The 14,942-nt window shown below is 36.5% G+C and overlaps 1 protein-coding gene across 1 annotated transcript in view; it reads left to right on the forward strand.

The window, feature by feature from the left end:
- Positions 1-14,942, forward strand: part of LOC130708340 (serine palmitoyltransferase 1-like) — a 179,389-nt gene that overhangs the window by 90,370 nt on the left and 74,077 nt on the right. Inside the window, exon 8 of the mRNA XM_057547888.1 lies at positions 6,585-6,714. The gene's annotated coding sequence lies outside the window, so the exon portion shown is untranslated. The remainder of the gene's footprint in view (positions 1-6,584; positions 6,715-14,942) is intronic.

Below are 14,942 nucleotides of genomic sequence, written 5' to 3' on the forward strand. Positions count from 1 at the left end.
CTTCTCACTCACTGTCGGAGCACCTGTAGTGCAACAAGCTCAAGCACACGCTGCAGGGCTGGCTCTTCCTGGGGGTTTTCAGCACGCTTGTGTCCCATTCTTCCCCACAGCCCTGTGACAGTTACCTGGGAGCACTCCAGCACATGGCCTGGGCCTGAGTAGAATTGTTTCCCAATGTGACCATGAAAATGAATGTTTCTATTAATTTCTTGCACATAGTTTAAAAAATCAATAATAATAAAGACTCATCACAAATTTGAGAGTCAGTGATTTAAACAGTGATTCTAGGTTTTTAATAAAGCATAGTTGCAGACAGCTACAATACAGTGTCAGCCAATATCGCTTTATACAAGCCCCCACCATAAATTCCTTTTTGAGTTTAAAGTCCAGAAGAAGTTTACAGTTACAGTTGAACTTGTATGCTTCCTTTGTCAGATAATAAATACTATATTGTCCTTTTGGTTTTCACTGCTAGGAAACCTAGTCTAAACTCACTTTCAAATCTTATGCCTGGTGTCTTAGAACTTCAGTTTCTAATGAGTCATTAGACAACTTAATTATTCCCTTATACATAATTTTAAATATTCCACCTGAAATTCATTTGAAAGTAGGAACACTAGAGGTAAAAATGGTGTTTAGTAAATTATTTGACAAATTGTTTTTGATAAATTCATTAGGCATAGACAATATGTTCGATGTTTTATTTTCTTTCTTTTCTAGTAAACAGTGATAATGCTTTGCCAGTAGGTCTCAGAACAATGGTTGTTTATATACCTAAGTCTTTCCTTGTCACTCTGTCTGTATATTACTTTGTGTACCCTTTTCTAATGAAATGTTTTATATTGAGATAATTGTGGATTCACATACACTTGGAAGAAATAATACAGAGATTTTATGTGCCCTTTACCCAGTCTTCCCCAATGGTCACCTCTTGCAAAACTGTAATACAGTTTGAAAAGTGGGATGTTGACATTGATAAAGTCAAGATAATCCCTCTTGTTGCCACACCCATATCCCTTCTACCCTACCCACTCTTTAGCCCCTGGCAACCACTAATCTGTTCTCCATTTCTGTAATTTCATGATTTCAAGATTGTTGTACAGGGACTTCCCTGTTGGCGCAGTGGTTGTGAATCCGCCTGCCAATGCAGGGGACACGGGTTCGAGCCCTGGTCCGGGAAGATCCCACATGCCACGGAGCAACTAAGCCCGTGCGCCACAACTACTGAGCCTGCGCTCTATAGCCCGCGAGCCACAACTACTGAAGCCCGCATGCCTAGAGCCTGTGCTCTGCAACAAGAGAAGCCACCGCAATGAGAAGCCTGCGCACCGCAATGAAGAGTAGCCCCCGCTCGCCGCCAACTAGAGAAAGCCCGTGCGCAGCAACAAAGACCCAACACAGCCAAAAATAAATAAATAGATGAAAAAAAAAATGTACAAATGTGAGTCATACAGTAGGTAAAACATTTGAGGATTGGCTTTTCTCATTCAGCATTAATTATTTGGAGATTCTCCAGGGTTGTCATGTGAATCACGAGTTTGTGCCTTTTGATTGCTGAGTCATATTCCATGGTATGGATACACCACAGTTTGTTGAACCATTCACCTATTAAGGATATCAGAGTTGTTTCTAGTTTGGGGCTATTACAAATAAAGGTGCTGTAAATATTCATGTATAGCTTTTTCTGTGAACATAAGTTTTCATTTCTTTGAGGTATATGCCAAGGAATGCAGTTGCTGGTCATAAAGTATTGTGCGTTAAGTTTTTTAAGAAATTGCCAAACTTTTCCAGAGTGGCTGTATTATTTTACATTTCCATGAACAGTGTATAAGTGATCTAGTTTCTCCAACATCCTCAGGAGCATTTGGTGTTGTCGCTTTTTTTTTTTTTTTAGCCATTCTCATAGGTGTGTACAGATATCTCATTGTAGTTTTAGTCTATATTTCCCTGATGCTACCATACTTACTGTTTTTAGGCTTTGGTCTTGGCATCAGGGTAATACTTCATAAAGTCAATTTGAAAGTGTTCCCTCTTTTATTTTCTGGAGAAACTGTATAAAACTGTTGTTAATTCTTTAAATGTTTGGTAGAGTTCTCCAGTAAAAACAGCTGGACCTCGAGATTTTTTTTTTTTTTGGAAGTATTTTTACTATGAATTTAATTTCCTTAGTACTTGTAAGGCTATTCAAATATTGAGTGAGTTGAAGTAGTTTGTGTTTTTCAAGGAGTTGGTCCATTTCTTCTAAATCGTCAAATTTGTATGTGTAGCATTGTTTGTGATATTCCCGTACTATCCTTCTAATGTCTGCAGATCCCTGTTTCCTTCCTAACTGGTAATTTCTGTCTGCTCTCTTTTTTGTCATTTTTGCTAGAGATTTGTCAATTTTATTGATCTTTTCAAAGAATCAGCTCCTTGTTTCATAGATTTTTCTACGTTGTATTTTTGTTTTCATTTCTACTGATTTCTGGTATTATTTCCTGCCTTCTGCTCATTTGCAGTTTAGTTTGCTCTTTCTAGGTTCTTGAGGTGAGAACTTCAATTACTGATTTGAGACTTTTCCTCATTTCTAATGTATTAGTGCTATGAATTTCCCTGTCATCACTGCTATAGTTGTGTTCCACAAATTTTGATGCGTTTATTTTCATTTTCGTTTAGTTCATTTTTGTGTTTTATTTCTCTTTGACCCATGAGTTATGTAGAAGTGTGTTGTTTAGTTTCCAAGCATTTGGAAATTTTTAATTTGTTACAGTTTGTTTTATGGCTCATGATGTGGTCTATCTTGGAATATGTTCCATAGTCACTTAAGAAAGAATATTCTGGCAAATACAGAGAAAAGGCCACGTGAGGACACCAGTGAGAAGGTATCACTCCATGATAGGACACATGTGATTAATTTCCTTCTTTATACATTTCTGTTTTTCATATAATAGTATTCAATGATCAAATGTTACACTGATCATTATTTTTTAAAAGTCACTGATATGCAAGTTAAAAACCAGAAAAAACATACAAATTGTTCATTTGCCACTTCTATCCTTTAATCCAGTAAGAGAGAGTGCTAGTTTTGCATGTCAACTTCCTAAGGTATACTTATATAAAAGTTTTAGTGAGACAAAAAGCAATTTACATATGAAACTTTATTTACCTTTTGAGAGAAATTTTTTTTTTGTCATTATCATTAAATAGAAAAAAAATATTCTGCTGAATGGAGTGTTCTATAAACGACAATTAGATCTTCCTAGTTGATGGTGTTATTGAGTTCTATATCCTTGCTGATTTTCTGTTTGGTAGTTCTGTCAGTTGTTGTAATTTGTCAGTTTCTTCTTTCACTTTTATCAGTTTTTGTGTCTTATCTTTTGTAGCTCTGTTATTTGGTGCATATTTAGGATAAGTTTTCCTGGTTAATTGAGTCTTTTTATCATTATATAACATCCTTCTCTGTCTCTGGTAATTTTCTTTGTTCCAAAGTCTACTTTATCAGATATTAACATAGGCACTCTGCTTTCCCTTTTGAATGTTTGCATGTGTTTATTGTATGTAATATATATGTATACCCTTACTACCTATATTATTGTATATAACATACATACATATATATAGCATATAACTATATATATATATATATATATATATATATATATATATATATATATCTATATAACTACATGTGCGCCCTCAGTGCGCCCTACACACACACTTTCCCTTACTACCCATCTCATTACATTTGAAGTGAATTTCTTATAGGCAGCATGTTTAATCCACTCTGCCACTCTGTCTTTAAATTGTATATTTTAGCCATTTACATTTAATGTAATTATTGATATATGGGATCTTAACCTCCCAATTTTTATTTTTTGTTTCTTATTTGTTCTCTCTGTTTTTTGTTTTCTTTTTTCTTTTTCCTGCCTTTCTCAGGGTTAATTGAATGAGTTTTGGAGTTCCATTTTTATTTATCTTATTTATTTTATTTATTTGTTTTCAAGTGTTTCCCTTTGTATAGTTTTTTAGTCATTGCTGTAAGTATGATGTTGTATGTACGCATAAGTTATCACATTCTACTGGTGTTATTTTACCAGTTCAGTTATAGAATCCTTTATCTTCTTTTACATCCCCTTACTCTCCTTATTTATAATACAGTCGTTTTAAGTATTTCCTGTAAACACTTTGAGAACCACATCAGATAGTGTTATAATTTTTACTTTAACCATCCACAATGACTTAGAAAACTCAAGAGGGGAAGAAAAGCCTAGTGTGTTTGTTCATACTTTTTACAGTATTCTTTCTTCCTTCCTGATAATCTAAGATTCTTTTATTTATTTATTTTTTCTATGTGGAGAGCTTTCTCTAGCCATTCCTCTAGGGGAAGTCAGCTTGGGACAGAGTCTCTTAGTTTTTTTTTCAACTGAGAATGTCTTCTCCCCCTCATTCCTAAAGGATATTTTTGCTAGTTTTGGATTCCTGGTTGCCAGGTCTTTTTTTTTCAGCATTTGAAATACATTGGGACACTTTTTTCTGGTGTTCATGGTTTCTGATGAGAAATCTACTGTCACTCAAATTGCTTTTCTCTTACATGTAAGGTGTCATTTTTCTTGTGCTGATTTCAAGATTTTTTTCTTTGTCATTAGTTTTCAGAAGTTTGACTATAATTGAATTGGCATTTATTTGTTTGGGTTTACCTGCAAGAATTTTGCTCAGCTTCTTTAATCTATAGTTTTACGCCTCTTCTTTAATCTATAGGTTTTCAGCCATTATTTCTTTAAGTACCTTTTTAGTCCCACCCTCATTCTGTTCTTTAGAACTCTACAGACTTGAATGTTGCATATTTTACTGTAGTCTCACAGGTCCCTGAGACTGTTCTTTCCTTTCTAGTCTACTTTCTCTCTGCGATTTACATTGACTTGATTTCTACTGTTACATCTTTCAGCTCACTGATTCTTTCCTCTCTCCATTCTGCTGCTGAATTCATCCACTATGCTTTTTCTTTTGACTATTTTGCTTTTTAGTTCTAATATCCCCACAGGATTCTTCTTTGTATCTTCCTTTTCTCTGCTGCAGCTTCCTGTTTTTTCATTTGTTTCAAGCATGTTCATAATTACTCATGAAACATTTTTATCATGATGGTTTTAAAGTCATTATCAGATCATCCTGACAACTCTGTCATCTTCGTACTGGCATTTGTTAATTGTTTTTTTTCTTTTTTTTTCATTGTTTGATATTTTCTGGTTATTGGTATGACAAGTGAAACATGAACAGTTTCATATTATGCTGTTATAGTTTATGCTTTATTTAAACTTTCTGTTTGAATTGGCTTTCTCTGACAGTCTTCCAACAAGGGCAGGGGGGCACTGCTGCCTCATTACTGTCAGGTGGAAGTACAAGTCCAGGGTCCCCACGGGGACTCCACTGACACTGAGGTGGGGTTATTTTCATTTCTTCTGGTTGTTGGTGAGAGTCCTACTCTTGTCTGAGCCTCCCCTAACACAGCCTAAGCATAGGCAGGGGAGAGTGTCTCTCCCTGCAGGAGATTGGAAGTTAGGTCTCTCCACATGGTCTTCACTAACACCACAGTGGGAGCCACTTGTTACTACCCAACAGAGATACAAGTTCTGGCTCCCTTCTCTGACAGCTCCCACAGGGGTATTGGGGAGCCTTGTTATGGCGTCGTGAAGGCTAGAGTCTGGGTCCCCCTCTCAGCCTTTGCTAGTGTGGAGGGGACAGGCCCAGGTTTTTCTGTGGTTTGGCTGCAGTAGAGACCTTTGCTGGGCTGCCCCCTTTCCTGTCCCTTTGGCTACAGAGAGCAGACTTTTGTCAGAGCTTTTCTGTCTCGCCTGTTGGCATTTCCAGTTTGCCAGCTGCATCAGTTCCAAGTTAGGAAATTCCAGGAACTTGTTTCATGTCATTTCTCAGATCCCTCGCTGGTCTGCCTTTTCTCTCCATTTTTCAGCATCATCTTATGTTTGTCTTATACATGATGTCCAGGATTTTTGGTTATACCCAGTGAGAAAAATAGGGAAAATATGTCTATTTTCTCAGAAGTAGAAGTGTTGCATGTACTTTTAAATAATACACTTAATTTAAGAAATATATCCTGCCCCCCATTAACTCAATTTAGGAGATCTTACTGAAGATTAATCTGCATGACTCAGAGTTCTCCCCTGGGTTATGTAGAGTCAGTAACCCAGTATTCCTTTTGATGGCAAAGTAATGGCAGAGTGGTGGCCTGTCAAATCAGAGATGCCACTGATGGTGAGATGCACCAATATTTCATTTATTTTTCAGAAAGAGAAAAGTACTTTGAATAAACTAATATGCCATCTATATAGTAAGATGCATGCTGATTTCTCAGAGGTCAAAATATGGCAAGAGTTTGCTTCGTAGAACAGAATCAGTATGGTAGTTATGTGGAAAGGTTTGCAGAGTGAAGTGCAAACAATAATATATTAATGTTCAAACATGTTTTATTTATTTGCCATGTTCAGTTTAACAAGTGGATGTTGGTCAACTTACAAAAGCAAGCATTCCTTTTCTGAGAATGTTGACAAGACCCTTTAAACCCCAATTTGGTGGGTCTTTCTTCCTTGCAGAGATAAAGCTGCCTGCTTTGCTATTCAGAAGGGATTACAGGCATCACGTAGTGACATTAAGCTATTTAACCATAATGATATGGATGACCTGCAGAGACTATTGAAAGAACAAGAGATTGAAGATCAAAAGGTATGATTCTTTTGAAGAAAATTACACAGTTCTTTTGTACTTTCTAACCAGCTAAATTATAAATGAAATGGTAATTTGTCATGAAAACTTGCCTGTGGATCACATGTGGACATTAAATAAGGGTGTTTCTGCTTATTAAATGTACCTCAGATTAGAGAGTCAAGCCTGATAGTAATTGCCTCATCATTGCCATAATTATATATGGCAAATTTGGGGGAAGGTTATCTAGGCAGCTTTCTAAAAGAGAGAGAGAAAAACAGCATGCATTTTGGGGGTGGAGGGATGTACACTCAACTCTACAGAAGTAACAACAGAACTCATTAGGGCATTAACAAGATGTATCTAGTGAATTCAAAATAGGCTTATTCATATCAGAATAAATCATGTATCGATTCACCAGAAGAAACCATGGGGCAGATCTTAATTAATGAATTTATGAACAAAGTGAAGACTCTTTCTCCCTACCCCAACCTCATCCCAGATCTCTGAGCAGCTGCTCCCTGTGGGAAGCAGCTGCCTCAAGCATGGTTTCCTTCTACGTTGCAACCTATTTACACTTCTTCTCGAGCACCTGTGTAGTCCCCTGGGACAGGGAGGGAATTAGGCAGGTGGAACTTGCTCCTTGTTCTGATAGAGAGTGGAACAGAGGAAACGTGTTCAAAGCATCACTGTTAGAATTAGCATTTATTTGCCCCTGACAACATGAACAGAGAAGGTAGTTCTGTGGTCTGTGGTTCTGCAGCAGGAACCACTGTGTGTGAAGTGTACTGGGAACCTGGTCACCACATCCTTTGTCTCAAACACCACTTTCAAGTGGACTTTCCCAGTGTAACTCATCCGTTACTAGAGTAACTGATAAAAATGCTCATCACATCCTTAATTTTGTGTTAATTTCCATTTTCCCAGATATTTGAATTATTCCTTTTGGATTCTGTCATCTTTGTTTAGGTGATAGCCTAAGAGCAGCACTTCATGATTATACACATTCGTGTGGTGAATACGCATAGACTTCTGCTATTTTATGCTAGGTGTGCTACAGACAGTGTTTTATAAGTATACAATTTAGAAGAATGTATAGGGAAAATCTTAAAATTGAGACCGTTCCACCAATGAATTCTTTCTACAGATTGTAAAAAGATGTCCCTTTTCTGATTCAGTAATAGAATGCTACCGTATTGAAAAACACTGCCTTAGAAAGTGTGACCAATGAACCAGTCTGCTGTAGAGTTATTTCGCCAAGTTAGCATTGTACAAATTTGGAAGACAACATATTCAAGTTCTGTGTGTGTGTTGTATAAGATTTATAATCTGTGGAACTTTTTTTTTAATGAATAACAATAAAGTTATCTTAAAATTTATTTCCATTTTATAGTTTTTACCTTTTTACTAATTAATTTATACCACATATTCCTGCCAAGAGTAGGCTTTCTAAATTACTTTACATTTTGGTTTTTAGAAATAATTCTTTTTTAATTTTGTTTTCACAAAAATAATAAATGTTAAATTTTTAAATATTTTGTACTTAGATGCTTATATTTCCTTTGAAAGTAAGTTAAATAATCTGAGTTTGGATCAAACTCTTTTTGTCAGTTTCCCAACTAATGGAGTTCATATGTTTTTTCATTCCTTTTCTTATAGAGTTCTCTTATCCCATATTAATCCTTCTTAAAAAAAAAGATAATAAGTAAAAACAGCAGTTCATAGAAGAAATGCAGATAACTGAGCAAATAGAAAATAGTCTGACCTCACTAACAGTTACAGAAATTAGGGTAAGAGTTTTTGCCTGTCCAATTAGGGAAAACTTTTTATGGTAATAATCAGTGCCACACTGATGTACAGGGGGCCTTCCAAAAACTCTGAGGAGAGCTTCAGTTGGCACAGCCTTTCTAGAGGGTAAATGGGCAGGTATATTCTGGGATTCTTAAATATCTATACCCTCTGGAGTGCTATCTTTAGAAGAGAATCAGAAATGGTGTCAGAGATCGAAGGGTATTCACGTGATGTAAAAAAACAAAATGAAGGAAACAACCTAAATCCAGCACTGTGGGAACAGTTAAATAATTTACGGTGTATCTACAAGGTGGAATATTAAATCTCCATTAAAATCATGGTTTAAATAATATTAAATAATGTGAGAATGTTCACAACATAATATTTTAAAAACTCAGGTCCTAGAACGATTGCAGTAAAATCCTGATTTGAACAAGGTAATTTACAAAGATATGTATTTACAAGAAAAAGTTACCAGTGTGTGGTGTAACGAGCTCATTTGTTAAATTCTTTTTTGTACTTTTCCATTTCCCAAGAATATTCCAAAAATAAAATATTCCTTCATGGAGTATTTTAAGATCATAAGAAAGGTACTTTGTGTTTTAAAGGCAGGGAGAGGCGGGATGCCCCCAGGTCCTCAGCTGTGACCTCCCAGCAGACCCGCAGCCTCAGGTTTGACTTAGGGACGGAGTGAAGATGACCAAGAATGGTGTAAACTTTCGCATGCTTCAGCCGACACTTTTTTCAGTATTACATACAGCTGCGGGTTCTAAAATACCCCTTAAAGAATAGCTCTGATATTTGAGTTTCTAGTTGTTCATTAGAAGCTTAGAGGCAAGAAACCTTTGAGTAGAAAGGTGGCGGCAAACTCTGTGGAATTTTTTCAGTGCAGCACACCTGAAACATCTACAGATTCAGCAGTGGGAGTGGTTTATTAGTGATTTGACGTCAGTGGGGTGTGGGAAGGTGTGTGTTACTTGAAAGAGTCCCTCCACTGCACCACCTCCGAACATGACTGGGTGAGGTCATAGTCCAGTTTTACTTGAACCAGTAGTGAGGAGGAAGGAAGGAGAAGGGTTTCATCTGTTTTTTGGTAAGTAAGGGAGGTCAGGGTTTGTCTGTTTTTAAACTTTTTATTAGGAACATTTCTGGCACATTCAAAGGAAACAGTAGTATAGTGAAGCCCCCTGTACCCTTCTCCCGGCTTTGTTTTCAATATTCTGCCACTCTTGTATCATCTGAACCGTCACCTAACTCCCCACTCAGTCTCTGTGATGATGATGATTATCATCATCATCATTAGAGTTCTTTTTATTTTAGGTAAAATTTACATTGAAATACATTAGTCCTAGTTATACAGTTTTGACCAGTGGTTATACCCGTGTAGCCCAGGTATCATGGCCCCCATCATGACATAAAATGCCCCCATCTCCCCCAGAAAGTTCCCTTGGGTCCCTTCCCAGTCATTCTGGGCTTGGAGGGTTTTGTTTGTGTTTTAGTATTCTCAGTGTCTAAACAGTTTGTGTTTGTGTGTGAGGCCTCCTAGTTGACTGTGTGACCTGAAAACATGTCTGAGAGAAGAAAGCACTGTTTTTCATCTCAAAATAACAGGATCGCAAACCTTGAGCTTGAAATTAATATAGTCTATCTATTTGTTGATTTATCTTGGTGAATAAATCTTGTAGGGTGAAAGTGCTAGAGAGCACATAACAGATTTTGTATTTGGAGTTACTGAAATTTAAAACATCTATTTTTTTTTCTTTTAAAGAATCCTCGCAAGGCTCATGTAACTCGACGTTTCATTGTAGTCGAGGGGTTATATATGAATACTGGAACTATTTGCCCTCTTCCAGAATTGGTGAGCAACTATGTTTATTTATTATTTTAGTATTCAGACTATTTGGCAGTTAGGCCTTTTGTTTATGACCATTTTTAATGTATAATGTCTTCATTGCTTTGCTTAATATGTATCATAAGCACATTCTGATCATACTAGAGAAGTAGATTAACATTAAATGCCAACCCTGACCTTTAAAGAGTAATCAAGACTGAGTTTTATAAAACCAACTTTATTGAGGTATAGTTGACACGTAATAAAATATACTCACTTTAAGAGTACAGTTTGATAAGTTTTGACAGATGTATACTCCCCTATCACCATCACCACAGTCAAGATATAGAACATTTCTGTCACTCCAGAAGTCCCTCATGCCCCTTTGTAATCAGTACCCCATTCCTGGCCGCAAGCCACCGTTGATCTGCTTTCTGTTCCTGTAGTTTTGCTTTTTGTAGAATTTCATATAAATGAAATCATATAATATGTATTTTGTAAAACTCAGCTTTTTAAAAGGGGATACAATACACTGTCTTTAGAAACCATGACTATTGAGATTTTTTTTTTTTTAGGTGAAATTCACATAACATAAAACTAGCCATTTTAGAGTGTAGAGTTCAGTGGCATTTAGTACGTGCACAGTGTTGTGCACTCATCAGCTAGCTAGTTGTAAAACCTTTTTGTCACTCCCAAAGAAGACCCAGTACCCATTAAGCAATCACTCCGCATTTTTCCTTGCCCCTAGCCCCCACCAGTCTGCTTTCTGTCTATATGGATTTACCTATTCTGGATATTTCTGATAAATGGAATCATATAATATATGACTATGGCTTCACTCACTTAGAATGTTTTCATTGTTTATCCAATTTGTGGCATCATTTATCAGTACTTCATTCCTTTTTTCTTCTTTTTTTAAAAATTTATTTATTTTTGGCTGCGTTGGGTCTTCGTTGCTGTGCGCGGGCTTTCTCTAGTTTTGGCAAGCAGGGGCTACTCTTCGCTTCATTCCTTTTTAAAGCTAAGTAATATTCCATTGTGTGGGTATATCACATTTTGGTTTTTTTGTTAACAGATATTTGGATTGCTTCACCTTTTGGCATTTGTGAATAGTGCTGCTGTGAACATTCATGTACAAGTATTTGTTTGAATCCCTGTTTTCAACTCTTTCATGTATGTGCCTAGCAATGTAATTGCTGGATCATGTGGTAATTCTATTTTTAACTTATTGAGGAACTGCCATACTGTTTTCCACAGTGGCTTGTACGATTTTACATTCCCACCAGCAATGGAGGAGGGTTTCAGTTTCTCCACATCCTTACCAATGTATACTTTTTTTTTTTTTTAATTTTTGCCATTCTAGTAGGTGTGAAGTATATTTGCATTTCTGATTTGCATTTCTTGAATGACTAATGATGTTGAGCCACTTTTCTTGTGTTGGCCATTTGTATATCTTTGGAGAAATGCCTCTAGAAGTCCTTTGCCCATTTTTAAACTGGGGTGTCTTTTTGTAAAGTTCTTTATGTATTCTGGGTACTAGACCCTTAATCAGGTATGTGATTTGCAAATATTTTCTCTCATTCTATAGGTTGTCTTTTCATTTCTTTGATAGTGTCCTTTGATGCACAAAAGTTTTTAATTTTGGCAAAGTCCAATTTATCTAGTTTTTTGTTGTTGCTTGTGCTTTTAGTGTCATATCTAAGAAATACATTGCCAAATCCAGGGTATGAAGATACACCCCTATGTTTTCTTCTGAGGTTTTTATAGTTTTAGCTCTTATTTTAGGTCCTTGATCCATTTTGACTTAATTTTTGTATATTCTGTGAGAGAGGGATTCAACTTCGTTCTTTTGCATGTGGTTATCCATTTGTCCCTTTACCATTTGTTGAAGAAACTATTGTTTTCCCATTGAATGGTCTTGGCACCCTTGTTGAAATCAGTTGACTGTAGGTATATGGGTTTATTTCTGGACTCTCAGTTCTATTCCATTTGTCTATATGTCTAGCCTTATGCCAGTACCATGCTTAATTACTTAATTCATGTAGCTTTGTGGTAAACTTTGAAATCAAGACGTGAGTTCTCCATTTTTGTTCTTTTTCAAGATTGTTTTGGTTATTTGGCGTCCCTTGAAATTCCATTTGAATGTTAGGATCAGCTTTTCCATTTCTGTAAAAAATGGCATTGAGATTTTTTATAGGGATTGTAGTGAATATTTAGATTGCTCTGGGAAGTATTGCCATCTTAATGATACTGAGTCTTCTCATTGATGAACATGGAATGTATTTCCATTTATTTCAGTTTTCTTCAATTTCTTTCAGTATTGTTTGTGGCTTTTACTGTAAAGTCTGGTACCTCTTTGGTTAAATTTATTCCTAAGTATTGTATTCTTTTTGATGCTAAGTATTTTATTCTTTTTGATGCTATTATAGATGGAATTGTTTTCTTAATTTCCTTTTTGGATTGTTCACTACTAATTATAGAAATACAGATGACTTTTGTGTATTGATCTTGCATCATTCAACTTTTGCTGAACTTGTTTATTAGCTGAAACAGTATTTTTGTGGATCTTATTCTGTATATAAGATCATGTCATCTGTGAATAGAGCTAGTTTTGCTTCTTCCTTTCCAAGGATGGATGCTTTTCTTTTTTTTTTCTTGCCTGATTGCTCTGGCTAGAACTTCCAGTACAGTGTTGACTAGAAGTGACAAGAGTGAGTGTCCTTCCTGCTCTTTAAAGGGAAAGCTTTCAGGCCATCACCATTGAGTGTGATTTTAGCTGTGGGTTTTCCATAAATGCCCTTTATCAAGTTGAGGAAGTTCCCTCCTATTTCTTATTTGTTGAATGCTTCTCTCGTGAGAGGTTTGGGGTTTGTCAGATGCTTTTTCTGCATCAGTTGAGTTAATCATGTGGTTATCCTTCATTCTATTAGTATGGTGTATTACACTGATTTTCCTGTAATAAACCACCATTGCATTTGACCATTAAAATCTGAATCTCTGAGTCCATCAATTGAATAGGGATTCAAAATAAAGGTTTCATATCTTATTTTTTAAGTTTTTCACTATTTCTTGAGGAAATCTAGATACATCCTAAATGTCAATAAAAGAGATTTGTTTTCCTCTCCTTCCTCTTGTGAGTGTCAAAGACTGATAGAATAATGTAGGGGAGAGATAGTCGGCCACAAGATGTTAGAACTGTATGTTACAGGGGTACAATAATAAATCAGTACTGATGGGCAAATATACAGCCAGTGAAACAAAATGTAAAGTGTAGGAACAGATCAAGTACCTAAAGTACTGAGTATGTAAAATTACAGTATACAAATTAGGGTTTGACAAAAGGATTCCTGTTTTGTTTTACCTGTCTGTTTGTGTTCCAGTACTGTGATAATATTATTAAATATTTTCTAAAACATGGTTTTTAGAGACTATCTCACTCATATAATACCTCTTATTAATGGATGGGAAAGAATTAGTATTGAAAAGATGTAATTCTCCCCAAATTAGTTTGTTCATTGTTAATGAAAATTCAGGTAAAAGCCCAGTGAGGACCCCTCTCCCAATTTGATGTTGATTCACAAGATTAGCCTGTAAAATCTTTTTTTTTTTTTTTTTTTAATGAAAGCTTCTTTATTTATTTATTTATTTATTTTTGGCTGTGTTGGTTCTTAGTTTCTGTGCGAGGGCTTTCTCTAGTTGTGGCAAGCGGGGACCACTCTTCATCGCGGTGTGCGGGCCTCTCAGTGTCGCGGCCTCTCTTGTTGCGGAGCACAGGCTCCAGACGCGCAGGCTCAGTAGTTGTGGCTCACGGGCCCAGTTGCTCCGCGGTATTTGGGATCTTCCCAACTCAGGGCTCAAACCCGTGTCCCCTGCATTGGCAGGCAGATTGTCAACCACTGCGCCACCAGGGAAGCCCTAGCCTGTAAAATCTTGATGGTTAAAAAATAAATTATCAGACGCATGATATGAGACATCAACCCATCTTATATATTTCTGTGCATTATTTCTATAGTTTCAGTGGAAAAAATCATAGTAATTAAACATTTAATAATTAAAATTATGATTCTGGCACAAGAGAAGATTACATGAGTCATGGAAAGATTTAAGAGCCCAACTTCTCATGTTATATATATAAAAATTTAGTGGTTGAGGGACATCCCTGGTGGCACAGTGGTTGGGAATCCGCCTGCCAATGCAGGGGACATGGGTTCGAGCCCTGGTCCGGGAAGATCCCACATGCTGCAGAGCAGCTAGGCCAGGGCGCCACAACTACAGAAGCCTGGGCGCCTAGAGCACGTGCTCTGCAGCAAGAGAGGCCACTGCAGTGAGGGGCCTGCACACCGCAATGAGGAATGGCCCCCACTTGCCGCAGCTAGGGAGAGCCCGTGTGCAGCAACGAACACCCAACGCAGCCAAAAGTGATAAATGAATAAATAAATTAATTAATTAATTAATTTAAAAAAATTTAGTGGTTGATAATCACTGTATTTTAATTCAGCTGTGAAACTTATTACATACATATCATAAAGGGGTAAATCAATTAAACACTAGGGGGAAAAAAATCTGTACATATGTTCAGCCTCCCAATGTATAAACCAAAAAATTTATGAAATAATTAGAAGAACAT

Source organism: Balaenoptera acutorostrata, chromosome 6, assembly GCF_949987535.1.
Source record: "Balaenoptera acutorostrata chromosome 6, mBalAcu1.1, whole genome shotgun sequence".
NCBI lineage: Eukaryota > Metazoa > Chordata > Mammalia > Artiodactyla > Balaenopteridae > Balaenoptera > Balaenoptera acutorostrata.